This window comes from Sarcophilus harrisii, chromosome 1, assembly GCF_902635505.1.
Source record: "Sarcophilus harrisii chromosome 1, mSarHar1.11, whole genome shotgun sequence".
Lineage (NCBI taxonomy): Eukaryota > Metazoa > Chordata > Mammalia > Dasyuromorphia > Dasyuridae > Sarcophilus > Sarcophilus harrisii.
Genome location: NC_045426.1, coordinates 469,869,496 through 469,883,875, shown reverse-complemented (window position 1 = coordinate 469,883,875; position 14,380 = coordinate 469,869,496). Strand labels below are relative to the sequence as shown.

General features: G+C 35.9%; 1 protein-coding gene across 2 annotated transcripts in view; it reads right to left on the bottom strand.

The window, feature by feature from the left end:
- The window catches only part of RB1CC1 (RB1 inducible coiled-coil 1), a 65,501-nt gene extending 55,424 nt beyond the window's left edge, over positions 1 to 10,077 (bottom strand). For both annotated transcript variants that reach the window (XM_031946402.1, XM_031946403.1), the window contains exon 1: positions 9,653 to 10,077. The gene's annotated coding sequence lies outside the window, so the exon portion shown is untranslated. The remainder of the gene's footprint in view (positions 1 to 9,652) is intronic.
- Positions 10,078 to 14,380: the final 4,303 nt, after the last annotated feature.

Below are 14,380 nucleotides of genomic sequence, written 5' to 3'. Positions count from 1 at the left end.
TGGCCCATCCTTCAATTTATTTATCTGTCCTTACTGTGATTTATTCCATTCAAAGTTCCATCCAAGTAATTCCTAAATTTACATATCAAAGTACTACTACTGTTTTTAATGCATAAAATATCAAACAAATTACAGACTTTACCTTTTCATTTCTGAATTAAATTACAGAATTTACCCTTTTCATTTCTGGGCATTTTCATGTTTTGGGTCTCATAAAACTGACACAAATTTAGGGGAAAAAAACAAAACCTAACAGAAGTGCAAATAAGGACAGCAATAATAAGCAACTACTCTGGCTGTTTTTTTTGAGGAAGGAAAACAGAGATAATAAATAGTATAGTACCTCATAGCTAAAAGCAGTAGAAGGGAAAATGAGACTTTAGTTTGGCATGATCAGCTAAATTCTCTGATCACTCCTAGAGTCTTTATATATGAAACTTGAAAGACAACAAATAGACTCAACATGGAACCAATATATGCCAATGTTTCAAGAGCATTTTTTTTCTATTATTATAGCAGAACTAGCACTTGATTCTATTATGTTATCCAAATTTCATAAAGAAAGAAAATAAAAGGAAATGGAAATGACACAAGATCAGGAAATCAAGAACTGCTATACTAATTAGGAATTCACAGAAAATATTAACTGAAGAACCAAAAAATGAAAAAGAAAAACCAAGACTATTAACAACATTCAAAAAAGATAGTGAAACGTATCAACAAACTACTAATTTAATCAACTATAGCCTTCAAGAAATAGAAGGAAATAGGTAGTCTACACTTGATGGAAGAATCATGTTGGGTACAATGATTGCAAATTAATCACCCATGTCCCATCTCCTTTTTCTAAGTGGATTCTGTCCTGGGCCCTCCTTGTTTTCCCAAAAAATCATGGATTCTATTACCTTTATGTAAGTATTTTTTACATTTAATTTATATATAAAATCCTCATTCCTCACCTTTACTAGAGACCCACAAATCCAACTACCTCTTAGACATCTCAATCTAGATGGCCCATAGACAGCTCAAATTCAACATGTCCAAACAATTCATTATTTCCCCCCAAACTTATCCTTATTCTAATTTCACTACTTCTGCCAAGGCATAACTATTCTTCCAGTTGCCCAGGTTCTTTAGTCATTTTCAATTCTTCATTCTCATTCATCCCCCAGAATCAAATAGTTGCTGAGCTTTGTTTCTACTTACTCAACACTGCCTCTCCAATATTACTCAATATTGCCTCTCCAAAATCAACACCTTCATGGAAAAGACAAACCAATGGCCTTTGCATTCTCTACAGTAAATTTTGACGATAAAGAATATGGAATATCACAAAACCTTGCCTTCTCCCTTTTTTAACCTAAGGAAAGTTTATATCACCCTTCCATTTGCTGTAAATGCCTTTTTTCTTCTAGTTTCATTTATAATAGGATAAGATTCAATTCCTATGGCAGTAATATGTCCACATTAATCAAAGGATAAAGATTCCCTAAAGACAGCTATATGGCATAGTATATATACTATGTATATATACTATATATATATATATATATAGTATGTCAGGCCTGAAGTCAAGAAGACTTCCTGGATTTAAATCTGGCCTCAGATACTACCTCTGTGACTTTTGGCAACATATATAAATACAGCATATATACAGTGTATAGTACATGTAAATATATATATATATATATATATATATATATATATACATACATACATACACACACACACACACATATACATGTATAATATAAATATAAAAGTTTACAGTATATATAAATCCTTTAAGGGAATAAATAGTGGAATTAAAAATATTCTTGATGAAAAATCAGAGCCAAGTAAAAAACCTTGAAATACAATCACAAGATTAGAGAGGAACTTACAAAGCGAAATTTGTGCATTCAGAAAGGACTGTATGACAACCAAGGGTTGACATTCTATTAGAAGATACAATGTCCCTTCAGAACCTTAGTATTTTTAACAAGAAATGTAGAAATAAAATAAGAAGGGGATGGACTGATTTTGTTAAGGGTTTTAGGAATTGAAAAATAAGGAATATAAAACTGTCCTCAGTGGACAGAGAGCTGGGCCTGGAAACAGGAAAACCGAATTCAAATTTGGCTTTACTACATTACTAGATGTGTGATCCTGAACTAGCCACTTAACCTATAACACCTTAATTTACTGAAGAAGGAAATTGAAAATTACAGTTTCATACTGAAAAAGTGAATATGATGAATATACTTGAAGAGGTAGAATTCTCATAAATGGGGTAAAAGTATGAAATAGAGAAAGGGCTGATGATAGTGGATACCTGATACTTTACTATGATTGAATCAAATAAAGGCTAAACCCAACAAGTAAACATAGGCAAAACCTGAAGAATTTAAGGTGAAAGTACCTTAGTATCAGTAGGAAGGAAGTGAGGAATAAGGAGAAACAGCAATAAAGAGGAAAGACAATGAATGGAAGGGAAGAGTTCAAAGCTTAATGCGCTGATACCCAGAGAGAAAATAAAAGAAAAATACAAATAAATGTAAAAAGAGAAGGGAGAGGTGTCTATCAAACAGGGAACAACTATAAATTGTAGCATATGGCATGTGGATGATGTATTGGAAATTCTATATGAAATGAAATATGATGTCAGACAATCTTGGGTAGAGTGAAATAATACAGATTGAAGTGGACAGAACAAAAATAATTTATACACTGACAAATTTTAACACTGTAAAGAACATCAACTTGAACTTTCATCAAAGCAACAATCCAGAAGGTCCTCTGACCAGAGATGCTAAGATGAAGTGTGCCCACTTTCTGAAAAAAATAGCCAACAAACTTTTTTATATTAAACTCATTAAGAAGTACAGGCAAGCAAAATAATTTTCAAAGTAACATGTTGAATTTGTTTTAGATACAAACTAGTAGTATGAAATATTCAATTTCATATACAATCCTCCATGTTCTACTTTGTTATATATAAATGGTCACTTCTTTGACATCTACTAAAGTCAGGACATAAAAAGCAAATTTCGCTTTTTTAAAAAAAATGTACCGATTCTATTAATGTAATGTGATAATCGGAGTATTTCGTTTCTATGTTTATAGAAGTTGGAAAAGGCATAAAAAAAACCCCAATACACAAAAATATCAGACTAACAGGTCAATTGTTCAAGGTAAGTATCAGTAAAAATAATCTGTCATTCTATAAATCAGGGCATTGATGACTTCAGATCAATCTTCACAAGAGGCTCAGAGAATTTAAAGCTAACAAGAGCAATAGAAATCTATGCAAGCCCTTCAAATTAAGGTCTAGAGGAAGTTTTTTTTTTTTTTCTGATCTAAGACAATAAAGCCAAAATTCAAACTAAGATCCTTTGATGCAAAATTCAGTGTTCTTTCTTTATCCTATTCTATCTCCAAAGAGGTTTGAGCTGCTGTGTAATTTAAATTCCTTTGAGATTTTAACTATTCACTTATTAAGTATTTATCAGTATTCAACTGATCATGTCTATACCAATCCAAAATTATTACTGCTTTTTATGCTACATCTTTCATTAGATTTGCAGGAATTTAATATTTCAGATACACAGTGTTTTATTATGACCATTTCTTTAATTTCCACCTAATCCAGGGTGACTAACTAGTAGTCAGGATTAATCAGTTCTAAGAAAAACAAACCTGAAGGATGTGCAAAAATATAAAAAGTTCTTTTTGTAGCACAGAAGACTTGTTAAGTGAGGGAGTGCTCTCCATTAAGGAATGTATGAACAAGTTATGGTATATAAATGCATAAAATACTATTTTGCTGTAAGAAATGGAGACAGGGTAATGATGGGGGATGGTAGTGATAAGAAATTTTTGCTGATGGAAAAAAAAACCAAAAAACCAAAATGGCCAGTTCTCAAAAGAACTGTGAACTACTGGCACCCATAAGATAGAATATTCCAAATTGCCAGTAAGAAAAAAAATAAAATTCAAAACTCTGAGGTTTCATTTTACAAACTGGTAAAGATGACAAAAAAATAGGAAAAATAAGTTTTAGAACAATTTGGAAAGACACACTAACAAATGTTTAGTGCGATTATAAACTGATCAAGGCACTCTGAAAAGCAACAAAAATATCTATCCATACTCTTGTTCCAGAAAATCCACAGGTATACAGAAGGTCAGTGAAATCCTTCTACACACAAAAAAGTATTTCAGATCAATACTTTTTGTGGTAGCAAAGAAAAGAAATAATTATAATGATAATATCTAGCAGTTTATTCAAAAACGCTCTCAATTCTTCATTTTCTTACCAGTGTACTCTTTGTATTCTGCCAACTCCTCCTAAAGTGTCTATTTAAAGAAGGCCTAGTCCCAGTACCATCAATTAGCTCTCTTCTCTTTTTCACTTTCTCCTTATTTGTAGGCCTAGGGCTTAAACTCACACCAGAGCTAAACACGGCAATAGTCAAACTGAAACCTGTTGAAGACTTTAAAAAGGCCAAGGTCTCTTATTTCATTCGGGCTATCTCCAGTTGTTTTGAGCTCTATCTGGCCACTGGACCCAGAAGGCTCTGGAGGGGAAAGTGAGGCAGGTGGCCTTGCTCAGCCCTCCTTCACATGCATCTCATGGCATCACTTCCCTGATCTCATGGTCCTCTTTAAGTAGGAAGAACAAGCTCTAACAATAAGGCACCATTTGCATTGTATTGTAAATACAGGTAGTGGCCAGTTGAGAAATACCTGGCCTGGAATCAGAAAGATCCAGGTCCCAGAGTTTAAATCTGGTGTGACCCTGGGCTAGTCACTTAAACCCTCTCTGCCTAAGTTTCTTTATCTGTAAAATGGTCTGGAGAAGGAAATGACAAACTACTTCAGCATCTTTGCCAAGAAAATCCTAAATAGGGTCTCAAAGAATTGGACATAGACTGAAAAAAACTTAACCGAACCTTATTATCCACATTTTGATGCTTTCAAAAGTCAGTATCTAAAGGAAATCAAGAATATAGAGCAGAGTTGTCGGAATACTGCCTGTAGAATGCACTCAAATTATTCTTAATCCACAATATATATATATACACACTCTTAAAGATCATATAATAAAAATGTGAAAAACAAATTGGAACTGACTGAAAAATGACAACAAAAATATATAGCTATCTCAGGAGTAGATACCAAGGAGATGGCTAAACAAAGTATAAGCAAGGAGATGGCTAAACAAAGTATAAGCAAATATTACTATACTATACAGTATAGTGATTATTTTATATATATATATATATACTATATATACTATACAGTATAGTGATTAAAATAAAGAAGTATGGAAACACAATATGAAACTGAAGAATGAGAGAAAATATATATCATGCTTATGATGTTAAGGTTTCTATTACACCAATGTCTTGATTATTGCAATAAAATAGCTGGGTAGATATGCTTGCCTCAAATCTCTCCCCACTCCAATCTAGCCTCTATTAAGTTACTAAAATGACTTTCCCAAAAGCACAGGCCAAATTAGGTCATCCCTATCTCCCAATTCCCATAAACTCCAGTGGCTCCCTATTGCCTCCAAGATCAAATAGAAAACCATGGACTTAGCATTCTTTTACAGGAGAATCTCCCGAGTTCCTGGGTGGGTAACTGCTGCCAAATATTAATTATCACAACACAAATTATGGAAGTAAAAACGTGCCTTTTATTATTATGTTTATGCATAGGGTCAAAAATAGGCTGATGAAGAAAGTTTTATATACTGTCAGGGGCCGTTAAAATTCTTCCTCTGGCTTCTAACCAAAACACAATTTAATCCTTTAAATAAATTTTCATGTTACATAGGACAGGATTTAGTCAGGGCGAATGGCCCTGGATTCCAAATAGTCAAAACAGAAATGAAAAATTCCCATAATCATTTAAAGTCCTTTCTATCCTAATAATCTCCCCTACCTCTTTTTCTATAGCTACTTGCTGAACATTTTCTCTGGCTGTCCCCTATTCCTAGAATGGCCTCAATCTTCATTTTAATTTATTAATTTCCCAGCTTTTCTTTAAGTCCCAACTAAATCCCCAATTTTTTTTTTAATAAGAAGCCTTTCCCAACCTTTCAGAATTCTAGTGCCTTGCCTCTGTTAATTAGCTTCTATTTATCCTGTATATATTAGTTTGTTGACTCCCTCAACAAATTATGGGCTCCTTTTGCATTTTATCACTTTTCTCTCCAATTTCTCTCCTTCAAAGTAGGGGTTCTTTAGTTTTCCTTACAGGATTTAGCACAGTGTTATGCAACAGTATTTTTTGTTGATAACTAGATTACAAATTATCAGATGGAATGGAGTTAATCTTAATATTTCTGAAAAATCTAAACACCTTTGCAATACTGATAGTCCACAAACCTCTCAATGCATGTCAAAAGTTTATTTAGAATATTTTGACCACATCTCCACTTGAGCTCTAGTCCTAAATCATGAACAGGAGATGTAAAGAATCAAAAACCCTAAAACTGAATTTTCCCCCAAAACAAATCCCTATTCTTGACTTCCTCATCACTATCCAGGACACCACCATTCTCCCAAACACATTTCATTCCCTTCACATTAGGAAAGTTTGTCATTTCTACTTACATAGAATTTCTCTACTTTCAACTCACACAACCACTATAAAAATGTAGGCCAACTTCCCAACTAGATAGGTAAAGCCTTTTGCTAGGTCAGTCTCCCTATCTCGAGTCTCTTCCCAAACCAAATTTCTAATCTTCCTCATTTAGCTGTCAAATGATTATTGTAAAGATATGTGCCATAGTTGCTCCCTATTACCTGAAAAATCGTTTTCATAAATTCCCCCCTCACAAATTGATCCCTTTCATTCCTTTCCAGTCTTCTACCCTATTCTCCACTCCACTCTATTTACATAGATTTTTCCAGATAAGCCATCTCCCTGCCTTTACATTGACTGGGCCTGAAATGGCCAACTAGGTGGCACAATATGATTTCATGAAGACTCGGAGTTCCAATCTCGCCAGAAATTTACACTTCATCACTTAACCCTGTCTGCCTCAGTTTCCTCATCTGTAAAATCAGCTGGAGAATGGCAAAATCACTAGTATTTCTGCCCAAAATACTGTTCTTCCTTGACTCCTCTGATTAAGTTTTCTTAGCTTTCTTTTTAAAAGCTCAAATCCCACTTCATAAAGGAAGGATTTGCCAGTCAGCATCCTCCACCTCCAGCTGCTTTTCTCCCCAATATTACATTCTATCTTCTATGTATTTAGTTATTTACATGTTATCTTCTCCTTTAGAATGTGAAGACAGGACTGTTTTTACTTAACACTGCAAACAATAAGACCTTAAATGTTTGTTCATCTATTTATTCTCATATTAGTTCTTTTGTTGCTATAAACTTACAAAATTTCAAAGATGACTATTTTTTAAAAAATTTACTATCTAAGAATAAAATTTTCTAAATAGCAAGAAATAGGGTCACAGTGGATGGATAGAAAGCACTGGTCAACTGAATCAGTTCAAATCATGTTTCACTTAACTTCATGATCTTGGCAAGTCATTTAACTTGTAAATGCTTAAATTTTTCCATTTCTTAAATGTGAGCAATAACACCTATTGCCCAGTGTTGTTGAGAGGATAGAATGAGATAATTATAATGTTTTCAAACCTTAAAGCATTATAAATGCTAGATATTATTACATGTCTATAGCAAATTTCAACAATCAAGTTTATAGCACCATAGATTTGTAGCACCTAGAAGAGCCTTAGGGCCATTGAATTTTACAGATAAGGAAATTAAGGAAATTAAGGCCCAAAGAGGTTAAGTAGCAGGATAGGGATGGATTCTAATCAGGATCCTGACTTCTAATGTAGTTCTGAATGCAAAGCTTGTCATGGTCATGGAGTGGAGTTTTAGTTGAACAAAGGTTTTGTGTTCCTTGCCCTTAAAAAAAAATCAGAATCAAAAGTTCAAAATGCTGTCATGCATTGACTTCTTGTTGGTTAGCAAAGCCCATTTTTTCCCCTTAGTATATAATTTTCTCCATACTACATTTTTAAAGATACTGCTTAAACATATAGTTGGAGAATCACTGCTTAAACATATAGTTGGAGAATCAAACAATTCTATTGTAGATTTTAAAATATATACTGGCTAAAACTACTGAAAATGTAGTCAATACCCTAAATAATGAGTTCCAACATCTCTAAAATACAAACATAAACCTGTTTTCCCCTAATATGTTTAACAGAAGCAATAAAGAATCTGATTATCTACTTTACTCAAGATCTTTACTAGAAGACAAGGTAGGCCAATTCATTATACACAAAAACCAAAAAAACAAAACGTTTAAATCGAGTTTATATACAAGAGGAATGGTACAAAAAGAAGGTACTTATACATGTTTATTCTATTACAATAAATGGAAAAAAACATCTCTAATCCTTAGGCCATTAATGGTTCATTTATTTGATTGGTGCATCAATCCTTATCGGTCTTTTAGCAATTTTAAGCCTGCTTAATATAATTTACATTTAAAAAAAAAAAACCTTTCTAAATCTCAGCCTTCGGTATCTACTTATGAAAACAATGTGCAAGTTTAGCTACAGGTGAAAAACTAGAAAAGAGGAAATTAGGAGAAGCACTTATAGACAGCCAGGCATTTTAATGAAATCAATGCAAACTAGACCGTCAAATTGAACAAAACATTCCCCCTTATCAAGAGGCAGCATGACTATCAAGAGCAGGCACATTACTCCGGATACCTAGGCCTATCCTACTTCGTGTGATGTAACTACACTTGTAAGAATCAAGAAAGGAAATAAAAGATTACAAAACTGTAAGCTACAAACATTGCACAGTCACCCAAAAAAGTGGAAGGAGATTCTTTATCCTTGAATTTCTCACATGTAACAGTCTGCATCTATGAGACAACTCGTGAATACCCTCCAATTTCTCCCCCCCCCTCAAAAAAAAAAAAAAAAAGGCACTAGTGGGGGCAGGTGGAAATGTGCGGAGAGGCTGAGTCATTCCTAGAAGTAACTTTATACCGACCCTCTCACTCACTCCAAGGGGACAAAGACAGGGCTGTCTGTCTCAACAGCCCAACCAGAGTTTCATTCAGCCCACATCTGATCAACTTTACATTTCCAACAGAAAAAAAAAAAAAAAAAAAAAAAACACCATTCCATCCGTTCTCCGCCCAGAGGGGAGGAAAGGGAGAGAGGTCCTCCTACCAGGGAGGGTCTCCCTTGCCATCGGTTCCTTTCCCCCTGAACTTCGCCGGCCTCCTCAGAGCGGCAAAGTTGGGGGTAGGGGAGTCCCCAACACGAGCAGCGTCGAGAACCCAAATGTCAGCTCCGTCCCATACGGCGTCAGACAGCCCCAGCTCCTCCCAAAATTCGCGACTTGTCCGCTTTTGTCTCCAGGGCGGCCAGCGTACGGTCCGGGGTGCCCGAGCTCGCTAGAGGGTCCAAGCAGCATTCCCACCCCTTACCCCAGGGATCCAGACCCCCGGGAGACTGCCGGGCGAGGACCTCGGGACCCCAGCGAGCGCCCCCTACCCCGGCCCCAGGCGTGCTCCGCTTCAGGGACTGACAACCCCGGCGGCGGTGGCAGCAGCTGCCTTGCTGAGGGGGGAAGGCGGTCGGCGGCAGAGTCGCCCTCTTACCCGGCGGCAGCGCCTCCTCCTCCGCGGGCAGCCCCGGCGGCCCCCGGAACCATCTTCCGCCGCCGCCTACTCCTTCGGCGGCGGCTCCAAACCGCCCATTCGGCGCTGCTAACCGACACGAGCGGCGGCGGGTCTCCCCCGGCCCCGCCGGGCTCCGGGCGGGGAGGGGTTCAGGCCACTAAAGACAGCCTTCGGTGCGCTGCCAAGCCCTCCGGCTTCTAGTCAGAGACTAACGCGACGGAGACACAGCACAGTCGGGGCTTGCTCCGAGCCCCGGGGCTGAGGCGGCTTGTCGGGTTGGGGGCACTAGTGGGCCCTGGTCGCCGCCACAGCCGGGGTTCGGTTTGTTATTGTCGAGTCCGTCTCTTCCGCCGCGGTGCAACCTGGGAAAGGACTGCTCGGGCTAAGGATGGGGGGAGGGGAGTTGTGAGTAACACCATAGAGACGAGCATCGGAAACCCAGAGAGGTTTAGAGGTGTCACGGCGCATGGCCGGAAGTCGGCGGAGCCTACGCGAAACGGAATAACTCCGCCTCCCCAACACCGTAGGACTTGGAGACGCGACTGGTTTCCCTTCACCCCCCGGTCTCCTTGGCGCTGCTTGTGAGACTCGCGGCGGGGGCCTGAGCCACGCCTATAGCGGGGTCGTTCTTCTACCTGATGCATTTGCCCTTCATGATGGGGACGGTGGAATGGGCCTGTTCCCTCCTGCTTTGGGGATCAGCCCTCGGTGGGGGAGGGGTCCTAACTTGAGGATCTCTGCCGCCCTGACCTTTACTCCCTGGCTCCTGAGTGCACGGCCTCCTTGCAAGTTGACATCTCACTGCCTGGATTTCAACCACCTGGGGACTGAGACACCTCTGATCCTGGGGCAAGGACGGCCTCGGGCCTGAGGAACTGAAGGAAGGGATTGTGACGAGATCTGAGATCAAGCAGTCCTTAAAGTTAGGAGACTATTTCTTACCTAAAAGAGTGTGTGTCCATCGTCTTAATAATTATTGAATACATAGGACTAAGTCCCACTTAAGTCGGACTTTTTTTATTTTTTTATTTTTTTTATTTTTATTTTTTATTTTTATTTTTATTTTTTTATTTTATTTATTTATTTTATTTATTAAGTGCTAGGCTAAACACGAAAGGAAGTTTTTTTGGAAAGAGTAGTAGCCTCGTCTTAAAAGTGACTTCCAAATGGAGATGATCATTTATTTAGCTACAAGGAGAGCAGCTTTCCGGAGATGGCTGTTGTTTTTGGTGAGGTCGTATACGAGAATTGGTATAGTGAAAAAAACAGCCAGATTTGGAGTCAGAAAGCCTATTTTGAAATGCTTGGTCGTTTTTCTTTAGTACTAGCGTTACTAGTTACTAGTTACTAGGTCTCAACTTTTTCAGTCTTCAATTTGCATTTTACTCTTAAGTTAGAAAGGTTGCATTGCAGAATTATTAGGGTACCTTCCAGCTCTTTGTGATTCTATCATCCATCAGTCAATATATTTAATTATGGGGCATATAGGTTTCTAGTTATATCTAGTTATAGTTAAATCTAGTTATAGTTAAATAGTAAATCTAGTTATAGTTATATATGTAATAGTAATATAGTAAATCTAGTTATAATATATATATAATATATATTATATTATATTATTAATAATTATATTATATTAAGCATTTCCTTAAATGCTTTAAGGAAACTCTGATCACACCCCTACAGGTGGTGGCCCTTCCCCCCTGAATGTGAGAATGGATATTCAGCTTCCCCTTTCCCTATTTTTAAGGCAAGAACCAGGTTTGAAAGCTTGGTTTGCAGTTCCCAAAAGGATGCTGTAACCAGTTGTAATGGCATTGTGGGGTGTCAAGTGGATATGTGTCTGCAATGGGCAGAGGGGGACAGATGTGGGGAGAAAGGGGTTAGAGAACCATTCTGATAATATATATTATTTATTATGTTTATAATGTTAAATATATATTATACATTTATTCTTTTATATGTTTATATATTATATAAATAATATATAAAAATAATATATTTATATATTATTTTTTATATATTTTATTATATTATTATTACATTTTATTATATTATTTTATATATTTATATATTATGTTTATTTTTAATCAATATTGGTAGGGAATTTTGTATCCTATTTTCACTGGAGTGTTAAGATTATTCAAGTTAAAAGTTAAAAAAATTTTGGTTCTGCCAGCTTTTAAAATAAGATTTTTCAGCTATGGCTGTCTTTTTGGCTTTGAGTATTTGTTTTTTAACTCTTTTAATCATTGCTTATTCAGGGCCAGTGCAACTGCATGAGCTGCTATTAATTGATAAAATGATAGATTAAAAACTAAAAAAATGATAGGAAAAAAATTGGTGTCCAGCCCTCTCTTTTCTCACTTCTTGAAGCTTCACTAAAAACTACATGTAAAATAACTAAGGCTATTGTATGTAACTATCATACTTGGCACTCTTGTGTGAATTACAAAGAATGGCCGATTTCAGCCATTATATAAAATGATAATTATATCATCCGTAGAAAGTATATGAAAACTTAGATAGCGATGAGCCTCATCAAAAGTTGAGATTTTCTCTTTATCTTTAATGCCAATGCTAAAGCTAAGATAATTGCAAATTATTTAGATATGCTTATTATGCAAAGAAATGGGCATAGAAGGTGAGGAGTTAAGAGAATTTTTGCCTCTGTCTTGAAAAGGCATTGGATGAAAGTCTATAAAGAGCAATTTTTATGTTTAATTTGATAGAAATAATGTGTGAGATCTGATCAAATTCAGAAAAGGGGAAAACCCAGTGAATGTAGATTTTTTTTTTTTTTGATGTACTCAATAATCAGCTTCAGATCTTTCATAAATGGGATAGTGTTCAAACTGCTTAAATATTTTGAATCAATGAAACTACTAAACAATAGCATTTGCATATATTATCTAGGTTGAGCTCTCTGAAGTAGGTGCTGTGATTCCCTTTTTTACTAGTAGTTTTAAGTGATTTGAATAAAGTCACTCTGGCTAAGGATCTGAGTTCAATTGAACGCTTCCTAACTTGAAGTCAAGTAGTCCATCCACTAAGCCTCCAAATCTCGCCAGCCTACAAAGAATCAGGAAGACCACTTTTGAAAGCAGAAGAAAAGACTGAAAGGAAGGATTAAAAAAGGTTATAACAGGAAATGAAGGTTAGGATTATAGAGAAAGCTTTGATTCAGCTTTCTAAAGAAAATAGAGATTTTTGTTAGAAATAGATGGGAAGCCATTCAGAACAAATTGATTTTTTTTTTTTTTTTTTGGATTGAGATGGAAATGATGAGCAGATCATGAGTTCTTTTGGAATAACATCTATTCGATAAAACTGCCACTTAGCACTCTCCCCTCCCTCCTTTAGCAGATAGAATATTGGATTTATAAAGAAGATTTTGGTTCACATCCTATATTTTATACTTGCTAGTTATATGCTCATGGTCAAGACATTTGACTGAAGTATTAATAATACCTATCTCCCAGAATTGTTGATGAAAATGCACCTTCCTTCCTTTGCAAATGTGGAAAAAACCTGGATGTCTATAATAACAAATTTGAATGATATGTTCTTTGGTTTTTTTTGCTGAACTGTTGTACTTTTTGTTATAAAAAGTGGCTCTTTTGGAGGGGGAATGGGAAAGGATATATATTGGAAATTAGCAGCTGTAGGAAATATAATTTTGTACACCCTTCCAAAGTGCTCAGCAACTGTGATAAAACATCTGACTTCAGTATTCACTGAATATTGTGTGTGATCAGTCTTCAACCTAATAGTGGAAAGCCATTGAAAATTTGCAGATGTTAACCATGTCATTATTCAGTTCAGTAAATATTAAGCATCTTTGTAAAGAGTACTGGTGTAGTTTAAGAAAAAAGTTTATGCCAGATTTGTCCTTTCAAACCCAAGACAAGGATCCAAGTTCAAAAACAATCCATAAATGTCCAAGTACTAGGTGTGTGCTTTCCTTCAACATAAGAATGCTATCTTAAGAATCTTCATTCCAGGTTTTCTTACTGGACCCATTCTAATGTTTAAACAATACAGAGCTTATAAATGTATGTCTTCAAAGAATCAATAAAAATTCCTTACATTTTACTAGGAAACAATGGTGTGTTGTGACTATTTTAATGCTTACAACTGGTCATGTAGTCATGTCATTTAGAGATTGCTATATGGCATCATAAAATCACTAAGCTCATATTTTCAAAGCTTCCAACTACTATACTTTATTGGTATAATATATACCACATATAGCTATAATTAATGATAATAACTTACAAATAGTTATTTTCAAAGCTCATTAAAGGTATTAAAGAATCTGGTGAATTGAGAAGCAATATTGTTTTCAGAATCACACTATCAAAAAGAAAATTGTTTAGTTGACTAGTTAATCTAGTTAAACTAGTTGACTAGTTTAGTTGTAGTTAATCACTACACTGAGTTACCAGATGTGTCTTTTTTGGTGTTTTCACTTACTCTTTGAAAGAAGTAAAAAGAAGGTATACTATTAATCTTTTTAATTATTTTTTCAATGTCTATTACATTCATACTGTAGGTTGTTAATCACTATCTAAACATTTTCATAATTCAACTATTCCCAGGAAGTAATTCTGTATAGCACCAAAAAATTCCTCTTCCACCAATTAAATCACTATTCTCTTATCAGAACAAACCAGTGAGGTCCTACAGAGTTTCACAAATGAGTTA